The sequence below is a fragment of the Saccopteryx leptura genome, chromosome 8 (genome assembly GCF_036850995.1).
Source record: "Saccopteryx leptura isolate mSacLep1 chromosome 8, mSacLep1_pri_phased_curated, whole genome shotgun sequence".
NCBI lineage: Eukaryota > Metazoa > Chordata > Mammalia > Chiroptera > Emballonuridae > Saccopteryx > Saccopteryx leptura.
This window is the reverse complement of record NC_089510.1, coordinates 54920631-54935772: the sequence shown is the minus strand read 5'-3', so window position 1 is coordinate 54935772 and position 15142 is coordinate 54920631.

The following is a 15142-nucleotide window of genomic DNA, read 5'->3' as shown; positions in this document are numbered from 1 at the left end:
AGCAGGCTATTTGCCCTCCAGTTCACTTCAGGAAATAGTGGTAAAAACTATGGTTGTCTGCTCAGCAAAAATAAAATAGAAAAAAAAAAGAAATAAAAAATAGAATAGAATAGAAAAGAAAACATAAAACAAAATGAAAGAGCAGACTCAAATAAAAATATTCTGAAAATAAATGCCGATGAGTTAAACTTGTCTTGAGTAAAAGACAGTGATTCTCAAAATGGTTCAGAAGTCAAATGAGAGACCGATTCCTTCAGCGGACCGTTGACTGTGAAATCATGTCACCGCACCCAGTCACCACCGCTGCTCTTGTTAAGTCATGTGGTCACTAAATCTAGTGGACTTTTCAGCCCTTCTCTCTCTCTCTCTCAAATCTAGAGTTCCACTCCAGGTCTCAGGAGATATCCTGAGCTCCAGATCTGTATCTCCAACTGTATATTGGATATTTCCATTTAGGAATATTGTAGGAAACTCAACTCAGTACTAACCAACTGAACTCATCATTTCCCCCATCTCTTCATCTCATTGCTAGTAAAAGGCACCACTTGTTGGCTTAAGTCAGAAACCTGGGACCCAGCCTGGAACCCCCTCTCCCTTACCACCCACATCAAATGAATCAGCCTCTTCTAAATATTCCCCAAGTCCATTTGCTTCTTTGCATCCTCACTGCTAACACCCTCTCTGGCCCATCAGGCATTCTGGCCTGGGCTATTGACCAGATTCCTAAATGGCCTTCTGAGCTTTAGTCATGCCGTGCTCTAGACTCAAGGGTCCGTTGTCTCTAGGACGCTTCTTCTATAGCAGACAATTTGATCACAACGCTCCACGCTAAACATCTTTCAGTGACAAGGCTCTTTGTGACCAGCCTCTGAATTTTTTTTGAGTGTTGAGTGTGTCTTGCTCTTCTCACATTTAGGCCTTTGCACATGCTGTTCTCTCTCCCTAAAATGTTATTTGCAAGTCTTTTTTAGTTTAACTCCTCTCATACTTCAGGTCTCAGGAAATTCTAAAGTAGGTTAGGCTTCTTGCCACGTGCTTCCTTATCACCATACAATTTCTCTACCACTTGTCATGTAAGTGTTGAGATTGTATCCTTAATCATCTTGTCTCCCTTTTGGTCCATGAGGAAGGGAATCTGCACTTCTCTTTCACACCGTGCACCCTAGCCTCTCACATTGTATCTGGTAAAGTAAATAGTTATTGAACACATGGACTGATGAACAAGAGTATGTTCCCTTCACATAGTTCATGATGGAGAAACCTGGAAAATACCTAATGTTCTTTTTTTTTTTTTACATAGACAGAGAGTGACAGACAGGAAGTGAGAGATAAGAGAAGCATCAATTCTTTGTTGCGGCACCTTAGTTGTTCATTGATTGCTGTCTCATATGTGCCTTGACTGGGGGACTATAGCAGAGCGAGTGACCCCTTGCTCAAGCCAGCAACCTTGGGCTTCAAGCCAGTGACCTTTGGGCTCCAGCATGAGGTCATGTCTATGATCCCACACTCAAGCTCAAGCTGGTGAACCTGCGCTTAAGTTGGCGACTTTGGGGTCTCGAACCTGGGTCCTCCGTATCCCGGTCCGATGCTCTATCCACTGCGTCAGCACGATCAGACATACCTAATGTTCTAATGGGATAAGTTCAAGGAAATGTGTCCTTTTATATGTTGAATTACCTATACAGTCTAGTCACAGGAATATCATGATAAAAAATTATTGAATGACAAGAAAAGATATTCCTTATATAGTGATATGAGAAAACAACCGTATTATATACATAGATATATAGTCTGATTGCATTTTTTTCTCTTGTTTTTTATTTTCTTTTGGAATCATCTCACCCGTCTACCTTTCTATTTATATTGTTTTTTTCCTTATGTTTGTTTTTATCCTGTGGCTGGCTGCTCATGTTTTATGAAAAACATTTCTTTTTACGTGCTATTAAAGATGCTGAACAGTCTCCTAACACCTTCTCCGTATACTGCGGTAGTCTGTTTTCAGGGATTCGTCCCTTCCTCTTGTTCCTTCGAGAGGAAAGGATCTGTCCTTTCTCTTAGCCCCATTTTTTTTCAAGGACTCCAGTTTTGTCTTTTTTTTTTTTTTTTACCGACTTGGATTGAATGAAACAAAGCCATCCGCTTGTCCCCACACTGTCTGCCTGGGAGATAATAGCATCCTTTTCTTAGACCAGCAGCTTGAGAGGAGGCTGGTGTGAATGAGCCCCAGGCAGACGGAGTTCTCTAGAGGACTCGAGTACAGCTCTGCTCATGGAGGTGGCATCTTCAACAGCTACTGCCTGGCTCTTTGATTCTCTGGCCTCCTATGGTACATCCCAACTTTAATTCCTTTTCCTTTAAAAGGAACCAAGGCTTCTATGCCCTGGCCAGATAGCTAGGTTGGCTGGAGCATCCTCCCAAAGCGCAGAGGTTGCCATTTCGATTCCTGGTCAGGGCACATACAGGAACAGGTTGATGTTCCTGTCTCTCCCTCTCTCTCTTTCCTTTCCTCTCTCACTAAAATCAATAAATAAATGTTTGTTTAAAAAAAAAAATAAAAGGAATCAAGGCTTCTAGGGGAAATGGCGCTGATTCCAGGTCTGTGTAGGAAATGTACACGATAAACCTGAACATCTTATATGCATCAAAAGGATTCAGGAACCATCTTGAAGGGACTTCCATTAACCAGCCGTGGATCATTGGAGCACCGACGAGGATAAGTGCAGTGGATTGAAACACATTCAGTAGCCTGTGCATTCACAGTCCACCCTCAGCCCTACGCCCTACCTGCACTCTGTGGGAGGATGCTGAAGACCAACTCATCATTTATTCATAAATAAAGGTAAGAATCAAGCATTTATGTAGCTTTTCCTGTCTGAACTGTATCACAGAGAATCTAAATTCAGATTGTGGGGAGGTTTCTTTTTATAGAAGTGTTACAGTTAATAAAAGAAAAAAGTTAGAGCCATTTTGCAACCCCCAATGAATGTTATCATAGATATAGGTCTTAACCATCAACAGCTACCAACATCACAAAAAGAGTTGTAGCCAGATATTAAGAAACTCCTGGTGGAAGTAAACAGCAGCAACTTTTGTGGTCTTATGAAAAAGTCTGACAAACCCTCCTGACCAGTGATGGCACAGTGGATAGAGCACTGATCTGGGACGCTGGGACCCAGGTTCAAAACCCCGAGGTCACCAGCTTAAGCACAGATTCATCTGACCTAAGCACAGGGTCGCTGGCTTGAGTGTAGGATCATTGACATGATCCCACGGTAGCTGGCTTGAGCCCAAGGTCACTGGCTTGAGCAAGGAGTCACTGGCTCAGTTGGAGCCCCCAGTCAGGGCACATATGAGAAAGCAATCAATGAACAACTAAAGTGCCAAAACTACAAGTTGATACTTCTCATCTTTCTCCCTTCCTGTCTGCCTCTCTCTCTTGCACATGCTAAATAAATAAATAAATATTTAAAAAAAATTTTTTTAATCTGACAAACCTAATCAAGCCCCTAGATTCAACTCCTTTTTTACAGGAAATTTAAAGGGTAGAGGAACATGTTAGACATTTCACCACCAGCAACATGATGAGGCAATCATCCAAATCCAGCTGTGGGAAACTAGCTGCTCCCTTCAAAAAATAATTTGCCAGGAAAAAAAATACATGTATATATTTCATATACACACATATTATATATATGTTTACATTCTCCCTTTACCATTTCTAACATATGTATATGAGAGATCTAAGTATAGACTGTAGCCTGACCAGGCGGTGGTGCAGTGGATAGAGCGACGGACTGGGATGCGGAGGACCCAGGTTCGAGACCCTGAGGTCACCAGCTTGAGTGCGGGCTCTTCTGGTTTGAGCAAGGCTCACCAGCTTGGACCCGAGGTCGCTGGCTCGAGCAAGGAGTCACTCAGTCTGCTGAAGGCCCGCGGTCAAGGCACATATGAGAAATCAATCAATGAACAACTAAGGTGTCACAACGAAGAATGATGTTTTTTGTCTGAAAAAAAATTAAAAAAAAATACACACACATACACACACACACACACTGTATATTTGGATCCTGATTCCAACAAACAAACCATTAAAAAAAATCATATGTATCAAACAATTGAAAATTTGAGCATTGACTGAATTTCTTATATATTAAAAATTATGCCTGACCAGGCGGTGGTGCAGTGGATAGAGCGTCAGACTGGGATGCGGAAGACCCAGGTTCGAGACCCCGAGGTCGCCAGCTTGAGCGCGGGCTCATCTGGTTTAAGCAAAAATTCACCAGCTTGGACCCAAGGTCGCTGGCTCAAGCAAGGGGTTACTCGGTCTGCTGAAGGCCCTCTGTCAAGGCACATATGAGAAAGCAATCAATGAACAACTAAGGTGTTGCAACGCGCAATGAAAAACTAATGATTGATGCTTCTCATCTCTCCGTTCCTGTCTGTCTGTCCCTGTCTATCCCTCACTCTGACTCTCTCTCTGTCTCTGTAAAAAAATAAAAATAAATAAATAAATAAATTATGTTAACTTTTGGGATGATATAGGGAAAAGTTTTATTTTAAAAGATACATGCTAAAATATTTACAGGTGAAGCGATATGATGTGTGGACTGTTTCAGAATGAATGGGGATAGTGAATGGAATAGAAAAGAAATAAGATTGCCCGTGAGTTGATAATTGTTGAACTGGGTGATGAGAACACAGGCAATAACATCATCATACTATTCTGTTAATTTTGCACATCTGATATTTTCTATAATAAAAAGTTTCCAGAATTGCAATTAGTTTTTAAAAATGGAATGAAGTAACCCCCAAACACTTGCCTCCCTAGTAACACTGCTTCTGTCCTTACTGTCCTTTGAAATCCTTCTGGCATTCCTGGACCTACAGTGAGTCCCACTTGACCCGAATTACATTCTTCAGGTAGCACCTGTGGCTAAAATCAAACCATGTCAAAATTACCTTGAAATTTTAAAAAATTTCCCACAAAATATGTAAATAAAGTATTGTGTATAAATCTTATAGAGCGATGCTTACACGTGTTAACATTTGAGAAATACCAAGATAAACTAAAGAAATAGTCAATAACCTGGACTACTTGACTGATTTGTTTTCCTGGATATCCCTTTTTCTTCATTCATCTTTCTAATTTATTAGTCACTTCTTTGCTGCTTTCCTGTAACCCCTGGCTTAATGGTGGTACATCCTAGGGTTCACTCCTCGATCTTTTTCTATCTACCCTAACTTTCTAGTGAATTCATCAATATTACGACTTTAAATAATGTTCATTAACTGATGACTCTCAGATGTCCAACTCTAGCCCAGAATCAATCCCCTGAACTCCAGATTCATTTATCCAGTAGCCTACTTGACATGCCCATCAGGATATCTAATAGGTCTCAAATGAACATATCTGAAACAGAATTCTTTTTATTTATTTATTTATTTTGTGACAGAGAGAGGGACAGATAGGGACAGACAGACAGGAAGGGTGAGAGATGAGAAGCATCAATTCTTTGTTGCGGCACCTTAGTTGCTCATTGATTCCTTTCTCATATGTGCCTTGACCGGGGGGCCACAACAGAGAAGGTGACACCTTGCTCAAGTCAGCGACCTTAGGCTCAAGCCAGCGACTGTGGGGTCACGTCTATGATCCCATGCTCAAGCCAGTGACCCCTTGCTCAAGCTGGTAGGCCTCCACTTAAGCCTGATGAGCCTGTATTCAAGCCAGTAACCTCGGGTTTTCGAACCTGGGTCCTCTGAGTCCCAGTCCAACGCTCTATCCACTGTGCCTCTGCCTGGTTAGGCTGTATTTGTTCTTCTTTAAAACAGATCCATAATCCATTCACTCCTCACCATTTTTTCCTGGATTATTTCCAGAGTTCTGCAACTAGTCTCCTGCCTTCCATCTTTGCCCCACTGAGTTTCTTCTCAAACATAGCAACCAAGTGGTCTTGCATTACATCATGTTCCTCCCCTTCTCCAAGCCTGCTGGTGTGTCCCATCTCTGAGGAAAACCCAAAGTCTTACAATGGCTTCTGAAGCCATTTAAGTTATGGTGCAGTGATCTCCACTATTTTCTACTACTCAGGTACCCTTTGACCTCACTCACGTCTGTCGGTTCTCCACTTTGCTGACTGTGCCCCAGCGTCACTGGCCTCGCGGCTGTTTCTTGAACTCGCCAAGCACACAGCCAGCCCAGGACCTCTGCCTTCCTTCAGTTCTCTGCTCAGTTCCTACATTGTAAACACACATATGCACACACACACATACACATACTTCTTAGTATTCCCTCTCCCATCTATTCCACTTTTTTCCATAACACTTATCTTCTGATATACTATACACTTGTAATTTACTTACTATCCCTCTTCTCTACTGAAATGTAAAGTCCCTAAGAACTGAACATGTGCTTTGTTCTCTGCTGTTTTCCCACTACCTAGCACAGTTCTTGGTCTATAGAGAGAGCCCTGAAATGTTAAGTGCATGGGTGAGTCAGTGAAGGAAGGAGCAAGAAGGAAATCTAGATGCAGGTGGGTAGGCATGAAACAGTTACGATGCCTCTCAAATCTCAGCAGTGACTGTGGGATGGGTGGAAAATTTGCAAGTGTTTCTGTTTGTCTCCAGGTTTACTCCATTCTGTTTTATCGTTAGAGCTCATCAAAAACTGCCGTATTGTGATAAGCTCTGTGGAGGGGCCTGAATCTCCAGGAACCAGGGAGCCTCAGTCCCAGGACTGCTGGGGACCTGAATCCCACCAATAACCAGATGAATGAGGAAAGAAGTGGGTTATTCCTCATTGAGCCTTAAGATGACTTTGGCTTTGTGAGAGACCCAGACCCAGGGGACCCAAGAAAGCCATGCTTAAACACTGACCCACGGGAACTGAAAGAAAATAAATGTTGTTTTAAACCCCTAAGTTTTGGGGTAATTTGTTACACAGCAATAATTAACTAACAGAGTTTGGTTTAGTAACTGGGCCAGAAATTCCCTGACAGCAGTTGACTATTGACTCAATGCTTGCCAGATGAATGTTTTTAATTTATTTTTTTAGTGAGAAAGAAAGTGACAGAGAGAGACACAGAGAGAAGGACAGATAGGGATAGACAGGCAGGAAGGGAGAGAGATGAAAAGAATCAATTCTTCATTGCGGCACTTTAGTTGTTCATTGATTGCTTTCTCATATGTGCCTTGACTGGGAGGGGGTGGCTACAGCCTTACTCAAGCCAGCAACCTTGGGCTCAAGCCAGCGACCATAGGGTCATGTCTATGATTACATGCTCGAGCCAGTGACCTTGCAGTCAAGTTGGTGAGCCCGTGTTCAAGCTGGCGACCTCAGGGTTTTAAACCTGGGTCCTCTGTGTCCCAGGCCAATGCTAACACCTGGTCAGGCTGAATGTTTTTAATTTTTACTTTTATTTTTTAAAGTTTTCCACTGATTGGAGAGGGGGCGAGAAGGAGAGAGAGAGAAACATCAACTCATGGTTTTACTAAGTTGTGCACTCATTGGTTGCTTCTTATATGTGCCCTGACTGGGGATCAAACTGGCAACCTTAGAGGACTGGGACAATGTGCTACCCACCTAGACACCCAGCCAGGACCAATATTTTTTATATATTTTTTTTCAGCCTTCCTGTCAACCCCCCACCAGATGAATATTGTAAAGCCAGTAAGCATGGCCACCATCACAGCCACCAGCCCCATGCAGGTTCGCATTAGATTCGGACAGATGGTAATGAAACAACAGAGCCAAGAACTGGTGGGCCATTACCTTTAATCCTAGCTTGCTCCCGGCGGGCAAGTAAAACACACACTGGGCTCCAAAACCCAGTCATTCAGCGCTCACAAAGCTACTGACTTATTCGAGTCCTAGAATCAAAGGTTTATAGCTCACTAGCCTTATTCACCTCTGTTCCCCATCTCCTTCTCTCTGCACAAACTCTGCACAAACTGGCTTCTCCTTTAGCATTCTGCCATCTTGGCTGCTTCTCCTCTCCTCCATATGGCCTCCCTCTGCTCTCCTCTCTAATGCTAATCTCAGGAACAGAGAGAGGGCAAGCTCCTGGTCTGCCCCACTTTATAGTGTAGATTCAAAACCTTTAATCCAATATACAAACAAGGAAGTCTCTGATACAAAATCTCTTATCTGAGGCATAATGAGATTCCTCATGCGAGTGCACCACCCACATCATGCAACAGTCAAGAGTGTGGGGAAAAGCTTAGTCTTAAAACTAAGCCTTAAGCCTGACCAGGTGGTGGCACAGTGGATAGAGCGTCAAACTGGGATGCAGAGGACCCAGGTTCAAGACCCCAAGGTTGCTGCTTGAGCGCGGGCTCATCTGGTTTGAGCAAAAGCTCGCCAGCTTGAACCCAAGATCGCTGGCTCCAGCAAGGGGTTACTCGGTTTGCTGAAGGCCCGCGGTCAAGGCGCATATGAGAAAGCAATCAATGAACAACTAAGATGTTGCAACGCGCAATAAAAAACTAATGATTGATACTTCTCGTCTCTCTCCATTCCTGTCTGTCTGTCCCTGTCTATCCCTCTCTCTGACTCACTCTCTGTCTCTGTAAAAAATAAATTAATTAAAAAACAGCCTGACCAGGTGGTGGCACAGTGGATAGAATGTGGGCCTAGGATGTGGCGGACCCAAGTTCAAGACCCTGAGGTCACCAGCTTGAGCCCAAGGTCGCTGGCTCAAGCAAGGGGTCACTCGCACTGCTGTAGCCCCTGGTCAAGGCACATATGAGAAAGCAATCAATGAACAACTAAGAAGCCGCAACGAAGAATTAATGCTTCTCATCTCTCTCCCTTCCTGTCTGTCTGTCCCTATCTGTTCCTCTCTCTGACTCTCTCTGTCTCTGCCACAAAAAATAAATAAATAAAAATTAAAACAAAAAAAACTAAGCCTTAGGCTATAACGTCCCTGCCTGCTTACAGCCTGTCTCCACACCCAATGCAAACTATAAGCGAGTAAACGTATGTATCATATTTACAAACTTATTTGACCAACACTGGCCAACAGGCTTCTATGTGGGCAGCAATATATTTTATCTGCCCAACAAATACTTTTTGAATGACTGAATGACTTAGAGCAGGGGACCTTTTTGGCTGAGAGAGCCATGAATGCCACATATTTTAAAATGTAATTTTGTGAGAGCCATACAGCATATTTAACACTAAATACAAGTAAATGTGTGCATTTTATGTAAGACCAACACTTTTAAAGTACAATAAGTCTCTGTCTCTGAATTCTTTTTAATAGCGTTGTTATGCTGTTGCTAACCAATGATGAATAAAGTACTTCTTACCATTAATGTGACTTCTTGTGCTGCATGGTTTTGCTGATGGCTTTGTAGTCTGGTTGATACGTGGTGAGGTTAAGCTTCATGCAGGCGTTGAGACTTCCATCCGTTGAATGTGATTGTAGCTTGGTCTTAATGTTCTTTAGATGTGAGAAAGACTGCTCACATGCATACGTAGAGCCAAACATTGTCAGTACAGCAATACTCACATGCTACAGTGTGTGGTATGTGACAGGAAGAGCATTCCAAGTTTTGACAATCAGCTGGTCTGCGAGTTGAAGTTTTTTCATTTCTCCCTACTTGCGTTTGCTCGCCAACTCTGCTTGCTGTCATGCAAGTCTTTCCAAATCTTCATTCAGTGACTTGAACTTATTCACCCACATGTCTGAGGTCTTCAAGTCAGCAGTTTGTAGTTCAAAATCTCTGACAGAGACACCGGGGATGTAACTCAGGTCAGTGCTGTCCACTGCACACTTGTGTGGATGGGTGATGAACTTAAAAAGACGAGTGTGCTCACAAAATTCTCCAAAGCGCGCTTTGCATGACTACAGGAGATTAGATGTGAAGCCCACTAGCTGCTGGAGATCAAGATGTTGAGCAGGGTCACTTGCTGTGCATGCGTCTTTAAACTCTCCCAGTTTTTCAAAGTGTAGTAAACGACCTGTTTCAATGTTGGCATGAAGAGTTCCAGCTTGTTCTCAAATGCAAACACTGCATGTTGAAGGGATAAGACTGTATTTCCAATGCCTTGCATTTTCACATTGAGCTGGTTCAGATGTTCAGTCATGTCCACGAGATAGTAGAACTTCAGGAGCCACTCAGTGTTAGCTAACTCAGGATGTTTTTCATTTTAAGAAAAGTCCGGATTTCGCTCGGACAAGCCGCGAAATGGCTGAGTACCTTCCCTCTTGACAACCAACGCACATTGCTGTGCAGAAGCAGACCAGGATAATTCTTCCCAACTTCATCCAGCAGTGTTTTAAACTGGTGATCATTTAAAGCTGGGGCAACAATAAAGTTGACTACCCGAATGACCAGCAACATCACCTCACCAAGCTGCTCGCCACACACCTGAGCAAAAAGCGCCTCCTGATGTAGGATGCAGTGAAAACTTAGGATGAGTCTCATTTCATGTTTACAAAGAAGCTCTACGAATCCTCTGTTTTTCCCCACCATGCACGGAGCACCATAAGTACACACCGAAATAAATTTATTCATCGGTAGATTTTTTTCTTTAGCAAACTCAGTGAAGGACTTGAATAAATCCTCCCCTCATGTTGTCTCTTTCATAGGCAAAACAGCAAGACTTTCCTCACAAGGTGTGTCACTGACAGCATACCTTGCAATCACACTGAACTGGGATAAATGGCTTGCATCTGTTGACTCATCCAAAGCAAGAGAAAAGAATGGTGCTGCATTTATGTCCTTTGCTTGTGTTGCCTCATTTTGATTTGCCATCACGATGGTATGATCGTGAACAGTTCTTGCCGACAGAGGCATGTCTTTTATTCATTTGATTATCTTGTCTTTATCCGAAAAGTCGTCAAAAAGTTCATTGGCAACATCAAGCATGAATGTTTTGGCATACTCCCCATCTGTGAATGGCTTTCCATTTCTCACAATTGATAAGCACCAGCAAAGCTAGCCGAATTTCAGTCACCTTGTTGGGTCCAAACACGGAGTTGCTGCTGACTAGTTTGCACTCTGCACAGTAGCTCTTGACATGCTTTCTTCCTGCTGTTCCCCACTGGATATTTCAATGCAAATGTAGTATGGTGTGTGTCAAAGTGCCGCTTTATATTTGACCATTTCATCGATGTAATTTTATCATTGCATATTAGACACACTGCAGAACCTGCTCTCTCCACAAAGGTGAATTCCTCTGTCCATTCCTGCTGAAAAGTATGATACTCCTCATCTTTTTTTCTTTTAGCCATCTTCTTCGTCAAAAGGGTTTCTGCAATTAGCTAGTTGACTACTTGATTAAAAGGAGGGAAGTTTACTTCCTGACCTCACAACAACCTGTATATGTTAGGCATTGTCCAATAAAAATTTGATGTTGTGGCCCTGGCCGGTTGGCTCAGTGGTAGAGCGTCGGCCTGGCATGCAGGAGTCCCGGGTTCGATTCCTGGCCAGGGCACACAAGAGAAGCACCCATCTGCTTCTCTACCCCCCCCTCTCTCCTTCCTCTCTGTCTCTCTCTTCCCCTCCCGCAGCCGAGGCTCCATTGGAGCAAAGTTGGCCCGGGCACTGAGGATGGCTCCGTGGCCTCTGCCTCAGGTGCTAGAATGGCTCTGGTTGCAACAGAGTGACACCCCAGATGAGCAGAGCATCGCCCCTTGGTGGGCTTACCGGGTGGATCCCGGTCGGGCGCATGTGGGAGTCTGACTGCCTCCCTGTTTCCAGCTTTGGAGAAAAAAAAAAAAAATTTGATGTTGTCCCGGAGGACAGCTGTGATTGGCTCCAGCCACCTGCAACCATGAATATGAGCAGTAGGAAATGAATGGATTGTAATACATGAGAATGTTTTATATTTTTAATGTTATTTTTTTTTTTATTAAAGATGTGTCTGCAAGCCAGATGCAGCCATTAAAAGAGCCACATCTGGCTCGTGAGCCATAGGTTTCCAACCCCTGACTTAAGAGTTTTTAGTCTTTTTCTGTGTCTGCATGTATTTTAATGGGGGAGGAGAACTTAGTAAAGCATCAACTTAGTAAAATATCAACTCAGGTTGATACTAACTAGATGCTGCTTTACACGTAATGTCTTTCTGTCAGCCTTGCCTCTCAGTCCCTAATCCCGTCATCCAATTTAAGTGAATTTCAGTGCTTGTGATAATGTGGACCAAGTAAAGTTTCCTAAACAAGTGATCACTCTCCATCCCGTGAAGGGTGCATAGTTCACTGACAGAGATGAGCAGAGGTCAGGGTGGGGGGTCTTATCTGAAACAATGGCCCCTTTGATTAGAAGTTTGAATGCTGTTCTTCTTACAACACAACCTGTGGTTAATAATCACAGCTTATTGTTACAGATTATTGAAGATGTGTATCTTCCATTAAGATGCACGTTCCTATGTGTGTCGTCCAAAGAGGATAATCTTCCCATTAGTGGGGACTTTTCTAGAGCCACCGATGATTCCAGTGACCAGGTCACCAGGCTTTAATCCCTCATTCTGACTCACAGCCAGAGAATGTGATAAATACAAGAGAAGGAACTCACTAAGTGTTGGGTCCAAGGGTCTGATTTTTCCACGTGCACAGTGACACAGGCAGTACTTACACTGAGACACAGTGGACTGCTTCCATCAGAAAGCTGACTGAGCCTCGGAGTAAAATTTCCTCTTGTACAGGCCGGAGGCTGGGAAGCTCTCAGCTCTGCCAGGTCTCGTGGTCAGGGGCCAGGCTGCCGGGGAACTAAGGGGCACTGGATGTGAGCACTTCTCTTTACATACAGGTCTCCTCCAGGAGGCTGATATGAGCACCCAGGAGCAAGGTGTGAGGTCAGAATTTTTTCACTGAATTCGCATTCCTTAGTCCAAGAATGGATTTCTGCTCTCTGTGGGGGATGATCCAGGGCCCTGGGGACTGGGAGAATGCAGCTGCTTGGCTTTTTTTCACTCAAAATTTGTATGCTTTTCCAGCAGATGATTGCTAAGCTATCAAGGCTGGACGAGCTTTGGTCTAATTTTTTCAGCTAAAAAAAAAAAAAAAAAAAAAAAAAGATTTTCCAAGCTGTTTTCTCTGAGGAGAAAAGGGCTTGGTGATGCCTCACCCAGCTGGGCAGGGCAGGACAGGGCATTCTCTGATTGGTAAAACTAGAATTCTGCAAGGGTGTGGGGGTCAGCACAAGAGCAGAGGAACTCTCCCTGCGGGGAGTGGGTTTGTGCAGGGAACAGCAGGGAAGCCCTGGCCGGGGAGGTGCACAGCTCTGCTGTGAGAGCTTCCCTGCTTTCAGGCTGAAGAGCACCGAGGTTGGTCATTTAGAAGTTGATCCAAGGCTTCCTACAAATTGACTCATCTTTATTCTGGCCACCCATTTTCGCCCCAAATTAACATGTGACATTAGCCAGGTCTGCCTCTGCTGATACCTGAGCACTTCTGTGAACCTCTGGGGAAACCAGAATGTGGAAATAAATCTTTTATTTATTCATTTTGTAGTAATCCTGACAGTCTCTGCCCTTCTCTCTGGGCCCTAATTATCGTTTGATTCATTCATTCCTGTATTCATCCATTGAATATATTTCCAGGGCACCCCCTTTGTGTCAGACGTTCTATGCTTTGAGGTTACAGGGTGGGGAGGACCCATGAGGCCGGTGCCTTCGTGGGCTTTACTTTCATGTGGGGGTGAGACGGGGCCAGCCCCATCCAAAGGGATGTGTCTGCTGGCTCAGCAACTCCTGTGGGCAGTTATATTCCAGTAGTCAGCACAGATGCAATTTCCCCATGGATAGCTCTTTGAAGATAAACAGCTGTGAATCAGCATGTCAAATGCCTCCTTAAAGGAGTTCTCTCTCTGGTCTGAGACTTTGGAAGCTTCAGAGGAAAATATTTTTGTCCAGGCCGAGGGAAAGCCATGTATTGGCAAGAGGCACCCAAGAGAACCTCCTAAAACACTTGTGGGTGAATTTAGCTTGACCATATCCCACCAATTTTGTCATTAGAAATATAAAGACATCCCTCAACCTCCACCTCACTCAGTCCACCATCATAGTTGGGTCTAGTGGACTTGAAGCCTAAGGTACACTGAGAATGAAAATGATATATAAAGAATTCATTCAGGCCCTGGCCGGTTGGCTCAGTGGTAGAGCATCGGCCTGGCGTGCGGGAGTCCCAGGTTCGATTCCTGGCCAGGGCACACAGGAGAAGCGCCCATCTGCTTCTCCACCCCTCCCCCTCTCCTTCCTCTCTGTCTCTCTCTTCCCCTCCCACAGCGAGGCTCCATTGGAGCAAAGATGGCCCGGGCACTGGGGATGGCTCCTTGGCCTCTGCCTCAGGCGCTAGAGTGTCTCTGGTCGCAACAGAGTGACGCCCCGGAGGGGCAGAGCATCACCCCCTGGTGGGCAGAGCATTGCCCCCTGGTGGGCGTGCCGGGTGGATCCCAGTCGGGCACATGCGAGAGTCTGTCTGACTATCTGTCCCTGTTTCCAGCTTCATAAAAATACAAAAAATAAAAAATAATAATAATAATTCATTCAGCCTGACCAGGTGGCAGCACAGTGGATAAGAGCATTGGCCTGGGAGGCAGAGGACCCAGATTTGAAACCCTGAGGTCGCTGGCTTGAGTGTGGGATCATAGACTTGGCCCAAAGGTCACTGGCTTGAAGCCCAAGGTCGCTGGCTTGAGCAAGGGGTCACTGGCGTGGCAGCAGTCCCCCCCCCCCCCGGTCAAGGCACATATGAAAAAGTGGTCAATGAACAAGTAAGGTGCTGCAATGAAGAGTTGATGCTTCTCATCTTTCTCCCTTCCTGCCTGTCTGTCCCTTTCTGTCTCTCTCGCTACAAAAAAATAATAATAATAAGGCATTTATTTATTTTTGAATGCAGTTTTGAAATATGATGGCACTGTTAAGCCTCAGGAACTCAGGTAAACCAGTTGGTTCCAAAATGAGGTCTGTTGACCTTTGGCTGGGTTGCTCACTTGGTTACAGTGTCATCCTGATATGCCAAGGTTGCAAGTTCAATCCCTGGTCAGGGCACATACAAGAATAAAACCAAGGAATGTACAAATAAGTGGTATAACAAATCGATGTTTCTCTCTTTCTTGAGTTAAGAACCTTCCTTTCTCTCTAAAGTCAATTATAAAAAATGATGTATGAGAAGATCATGGGTCAAGTGGCGGCTTT